The following is a 6,761-nucleotide window of genomic DNA, read 5'->3' as shown; positions in this document are numbered from 1 at the left end:
TCTCAGTGAGGAAAAGAAAAATAACCAAGTAGGTAGAAACGTCTAGATTTGAACCCTGGTGTGTCTAATTTCAAAGCATACTTGATACGGAGGGTGGTTTTGCTCTATTATCTCATGTACTCTTCTAAATATATTAATTTGTTAAATAGAGTTTATTCCCAGTTTGTGTTCAGAAATGATAGCCACTGGGACCTGTTGTTAATATTTCCATTTAAATATATGGCATCCTATGACCGAAAATAGTCTGGAAAATTTACTTATGAACAAATACACTTGAACACTAAGTATGTGATTTCTCCCTGGGCAGACATGGCAAGAAACAATGAAACTAAAATTGTGGACTGGAAACTTAATTCCAAGACATTCATCCTAAGGAAAGTATTCACAAGGAAAAGGAAAAAGTGAAAGCATAATTTACATAAATTACAAGCTTTTCTTCTCCTTCTCCTTCTCCTTCTCCTTCTCCTTCTCCTTCTCCTTCTTCTTCTTCTTCTCTTTTTGTCATGCCAGGGAAGGGGCAAGGGAGGAGGAAAACAGTATCTGGCAACAGAAGATCGATCATGTAAGTAAATCTTCATCAACTTAGTGTAATAGTTTTCAGCCATTAAAATATGAAAGTTGTAGGGCACTTGGGTGGCTCAATCAGTTAAGCGTCCAACTTCGGCTCAGGTCATGATCTGGAGGTTTGTGGGTTCAATCCCCACATTGGACTCTGTCCTGACAGAGCTTGGAGCCTGCTTCAGATTCTGTGTCTCCCTCTCTGCCTCTTCCTGTTCGTGTCTGTCTGTCTCTCTCTCAAAAATAAATAACACTAAAAAAAATACTCAGATTAATTAAAAAAATAAAATATGAAAATTGTGAAGACTATTGAAATATGATGTAATATTTAAAATTACATATGAATTTGAGCAAGGAGGGTCTTAAAGATTATATTGAAACAATAGAACAGTGAATGTATTCTAATGGCACAGAGTAGCAGGGTAAATTTTGCTTTAAACATTCTCCTTTTAAGTGTTGTCAAAAAATTTTTAAAGTTTGTTTGTAAAAAAGTTATTCACATCTAGCCTTCCATACTGCAAATGTCATGTGCAAAATTTAATGTGATTTTGTATGTGGTTATAGTGTACATTTATTTCATGTTGTCCTGAATAAGTAAGATATTCTACACAATGTGGGAAAATTGGAGGCATGTCTCTTCTGTACCCTATTCTATCTGCCATCTTGGAGGATAATAATAACCAAAAATTTTGCAAAAGAAGTTAAATGGTTAGATCACTTGCTAACCAATGTGATCCACCTCTCAGACTTAAAGGAACAAACATACATATTCAAATAACCACACTCCCTATTATATAAAAAAAACTTTGTATTTAATAGAGAATATCTAAACCAAACTTATTTTTTTTTTAATTTTTTAATGTTTATTTTTGAGAGACAGAGAGAGACAGAGCATGAGTGAGGGAGGGGCAGAGAGAGAGGGAGACACAGAATTCGAAGCAGGCTCCAAGCTCTCTGAGCTGTCAGCACAGAGCCAGACGCAGGGCTTGAACTCAAGGAGCTGAGCCAAGCAGTGAGATCATGACCTGGGCCAAAGTCAGACGCTTAACCGACTGAGCCACCCAGGCACCCCAAAACTGGAATTATTTTTTTAAAACTATCTTAAGTGAGGCTTTCCCCTTGCTCTTACAGATATATAAAATCAGTTATTATATTCTACAAAATACCAAAAGACTCACTAAAATATCCTCCAAATAAATGTACAGCTGAATTCATTGTAAAAGGACGTTGAACATTCCAGGGAAATAAAAAAAAAAAAAAAAAGGCCAGAGTCTTCCCCCAATTCTTCCTTGGTGTTCTTCTATATCAGTGTTAGATTTGAAAACTTAGAACTTTACAACTGGCCCTATTCCTGCACTCAAATGTGGCAAATGTGTACATATTTCTCCACAATAGGTCATGAGTTTGTACCATCAGTCCAGCCCAATTCTTTCCTCTTAACCTTTATCTACTATCTACCCTGGTAATACATCTCAGTAACCACAGAAAGGTTTTTAAAGATAATCCCAAGGCCCATGTAACAGGTTGTCTGAAACCTCAAGAACACCAATTCTTTCAAATTTCAGAAATACAGGTCTTGGCGAACCAGCCAGGTACATAAGTCCAGATTTTTTTTTTCTAACTCTGGGATATCAGTACCTTCTATGAATCCAATATCTGGGGTAGGGGGCGGGGAGGAATTCAATCTGTACTTTTTCAGGGATGTTCCAAAACCAATGAGCATACCATTTGAGAAAGAATTCCTGGAGAGGTTATGTATTTCCATGGCCTGCTTAAAATTGACCACTGAACCTTAGACCCAGTGCTTCACAGCCTCACTGACAGTTCAGGTACAGGCCCTGGGAAGCCCCATATTGGCCTCCTTCTCTAATTTCTGTGTTTCTTCATCCATTCACCTTTTCTCAGCAAATTTAAGAAATTCTTTCTGCATCACAAGAACTACTTCTTTTGCATCTTCTGTGATTCTTCTTAAAAGTCATCTCCATAAAAAATGCACCATCCAATTAAATAGAATTTGGTGTCTGTGACCAAGAAATACCTCTGATTACACCACTTCTCATCAGTTAGACAGTTTGTGAGTTCAAAACCCCCAAAAAGCTTTAATCTATGGTTTCCTATTTAAAATACACTAATTGGTATTCCCGCTGTTTATAACTGATTATCTCAGTTTACTCCATCACAATGGATGTAAAATCACGGTCATAATTTGGGTCCCTGTTTGGGCCATTGAGTTCTTCCTAACTGACCACTTTTAACTAAATTTTGAAAATATTGTTAATTAAACTTATTGGATATAAATGAATAAAATAATGTAAGCCCAACTTAATATTGATGTTGAGAAAGTTTAATTAATTAAAGACAGTACTATTGTTAATCTGAACTTTTTCTTTTTAGTTTGTGTGTTCCCTGAAAATAGAAAACATGCATTCTTGTGTAATCTCATGAATCATAATATAATATCATTCTTTTGTTAAAAGTGGAACAAATATATTCCTAAGAATGATCATGATTTTACTACAAAAAAACCCTAAACTCGGCCTTTATCACATGCCCATGTCAGCATGGAATACTTGGTAACAGTGTTGGAGTTGAGATCTCTATGAACAAAGAATATCAACAGGGCAGTCATACAATGGGCTGTTTATATATTATAACATTAGGAACGTGAATTGACTAGAAAAGGAGCACAGCATGAACTATGTTCATGAATATGTTCACTTGTACGTTCTTATGTATCCTTAAGACTCCACCAAGACTGTGATATACTGAAATATTAGTAATACATACACACATAAAAAATAAGGAAATAGTTCCTGTGCAATTAGAAAATTTAAAAAGAAATATCCAGTGTAGGTATAGATACCATATATAGTTGATTCTCATTATTCATATATTCTGTACTTGTGAATTTACTTATGCATAAAATTTATTTGTAGGCCAATCCTAAAGCCAATACTTCCGGTGTTTTTTCAGTCCTTCTTGGACATGTACTGAACAGTGAAAAATTTGAGTTGCCTAAGGCATACGTTACCAGCTAAGATCAAACAAGATGACACTCTGCCTTCTTGCTTCAGTTGTTATACTGTAAACAGGTTATTTGTTTGTAGCCATGGTTTCTGCATTTTGTGCTCTTTGTTGATGACTTTGCTATTTAAGATTCCCCCAAGTGTCATATTAAAGTGCTATCTAGTATTCCAAAGTGCAAGATAGCTTCACTATGCCTATGGAGAAAATAAGTATTTTAGATGAGCTTTGTTCAGGCACCGGCTATAGTGTTGTTCACCATGATTTCAGTGTCAGTCAGTCAACAATGTATATTCAGTAAAGGATCTTTAAACAGAAACAGACATGAAACAAAGTTATATATTGATCACTTGACAAAAATGTGACCAGAAGCTCACAGGAACCTAATTTCTCATTTCCCCTAGGTGCAATGACTTAATATTCACTAATTCAATGTTTTTGGTGACTTTATAGAACATAACTATCACAAATAATGAGATTCGACTATATATGCATATATATAAATATACATGCATGTAATTGTAAATTACATGTAAATGTATATGTATATGTATATGCATGTAAATGTATATGCACACAGATGTATATAAGTATGTATGAATATGAACTGTTCTATCTCTATATGTACCAATCTGTTCACTCTTCAAACCCATGTTTTTTCTCCTCTCATATAGAATTTTAGGTGTCTTTATGCAGTATATTTCTTGCATTGTTATAAAATCACTTGTTGGTTAGGTATCATTATTTCTTGCATCCACTGATCCCTAAAACTGTATTGGCATCAAGTTATGACAGTTAATATAAATATTAAATCCATAAAATTTTTAAATAGCACATATAGTTTTAGAATCTTGGCAATAAAACAATTTAAAAACAGGGCAAGACCACCTTCGTGGGACATCTACAGGTTCCTAACATGGTTTCTGTATACTGGCCCAAAAAGTCAATATGGCAACAGGAGGACATTAGGGTATTATTGCTTTAGAAGCACACCATTATGTATATCTAGGTGTCACTTATAATCTTAGCTTTCTACAAGGTTGTGTTATATATTAGAATGTTAGATCCAGCTGATATGAAAATGAAGGCAGGCAACACAACATTTGATCTATAGAGATATTCTGCTCCTATTAAATATTCATTGTGATCTTGAAGCTACTTGTCCTAAGAGATTGTCATGGTCACCCTGTTTTTTGTTTTTTGTTTTGTTTTTGTTTTTTTTAATCAAGTGAATCATTCCTCTTCCACTATCCTGTCAACTTCTATCCTGATACCAGCCAGTTAGCATCAAGTTGTGGATATACCACCTGCAGATTTTTACCCCTATAATATGGGAACTATTTTAAGTCTGTAGTTCCATCCTGAGGATAAATAGATGCACCTTGTCTTCTTTTCAAAGTACATGTTATCCTTGGTTCTCTTTGATGCATTAATTATTTTTCTACCTTCACAAAAATACAGGGTTTCAATTGGCATAGCTAAAATTAGGATCGATGATATCATTGCAATCTCAAAGTAAGTCACCTGGATAAAATGCATTGCAAATTGAGCCTTTTTATTCCAAACATATGCCTGAAAACACTGGAATTCTTCTTTTCTTCTAAAAAAGGTGGCTTTAGAAAATCATTAAAGTCCACAATGTATCTATTAGATTTACAAAAGGCAAATCCCAATGCACTTATTGTTTTGGGGGAAATCGTAAGTTATAGACTAGAAATCTGGTCACAATAATTTGGAAACTCATCTTTCTGAAGTATAGCTGAAGTACAGCTCACACTGTGAATGAAGAGTGTGGCCAGAAACCACAGGGGACTAGATAGAGGCACAAAATCAACTCTTCCTTGTTCTTTCCATTAGCAATCCAGAAGTAGTCATCTTCTTCTGGATGGTGGTCAACATGTGCCTTGCTGCTATGCCACACTGACCTTCATTTATATCTTTGCACCGTGGCCAGCCATCCAATAGGCAATGGAAAGTCTGATTTCCCAATTTACTTTGCAAGGCCCAAAATAACAGCAGGTGATCCCTATAAATCTTTGATGACCGGAATGTAGATAAAGTGCTTTCACCGGACCAGGTTGTGGTTGAAAGATTTCTGGTCCTTCTTCATCCAGGTTAGTTGACATGATGAGGTAGCTGTGAAGTAAGGTAGCAAGGAATGAAAGCCTCATACTATATTTTGAAATATTTAAATTTTTGTCCTGTTTTGAGAAAGAAAGAAAAACTTGGCGACTCTCAAACTCATTGCCTTTTTTATTTCTTTGATGAAAAATTCCTTTCCACTTACACTTGTATACTGGTTTCCCGTCACACAGAGACATTATACTATAATGGAAACTTAAAACAGCTTTTCTCATATTTTTTCCCATCTTTATAAATCAATCTTCAAAGGAGAGATTTACTTTTCTTCCATTTTCTAAAGGATAACAGAGACCAATAAATGGCAATCTCAAAGGAAAATCACAACTGACATAAAGCCTAAAAATTTGTGAAAGAGAACAGACTTGAAGAAATTATTATTTCCTAATGATGTTATCCATAAATGAAATGGCAACCAGTTTTTCGAGATACTCCATAGTCAACACCAATTTATATCAGCAGATAATTGTGTGTCTCTTCGTATAAAGTAGATTTTTCCAATGCGATAGATATTTGGTTAGCTTTAGGATTTTCTTTTTTTCAGTAAATGATTAATATGCATCTATTAAGTTTCATATTGAAACATTCAGTATACGAAACGTAAACTTAAATACACACTTGTGCATAATAATCACTTCTCTTTCGGTAGGAGTGTTGGTTGCTTGCTACACACTGTCAAGACCTATCCTTGACTATGAACATCTCATTGGTGAATGGATGGGAGAAATAGTTGTCAGTGAAAAAATAAAGTATGTCATGAGTATATATAAATAAGAACTCAGGCCAGTGGACAAAACCTCATTTCTCCCAAACATAAATAATTTTCGGATCTCCTCTTGCAGAAATAAAGCTCAGCCATTGTCAAATAATATGCTGTGAGCTGAACCAGCTTCTCTATGTGAAGCTATAATTAGGGCTACAGCTACAGATACTCACACCCTTTACTTAATCTTCCCTTTGATGGCCTATACCTCCACAAAAAAATGCACTCTTGCAAGGGACAATGCAAAATGATAACTCAAAATCTAGATAGTTTCACT

The 6,761-nt window shown here is 35.0% G+C and overlaps 1 long non-coding RNA gene across 1 annotated transcript; it reads right to left on the bottom strand.

The window, feature by feature from the left end:
• Window positions 1-369: 369 nt before the first annotated feature.
• On the bottom strand, window positions 370-5,722 carry LOC125924961 (uncharacterized). The gene is made up of 3 exons (XR_007458635.1): window positions 5,652-5,722; window positions 3,590-3,779; window positions 370-540 (listed from the first exon to the last, which is right to left on the bottom strand). It is a non-coding gene; the product is annotated as an uncharacterized LOC125924961 (long non-coding RNA).
• Between the last annotated feature and the right edge of the window lie 1,039 nt (window positions 5,723-6,761).

Source organism: Panthera uncia, chromosome F2, assembly GCF_023721935.1.
Source record: "Panthera uncia isolate 11264 chromosome F2, Puncia_PCG_1.0, whole genome shotgun sequence".
Taxonomy (NCBI): Eukaryota; Metazoa; Chordata; class Mammalia; order Carnivora; family Felidae; genus Panthera; species Panthera uncia.
The sequence above is the reverse complement of the archived record's forward strand: the minus strand, read 5'-3'. Positions and strand labels throughout refer to the sequence as shown.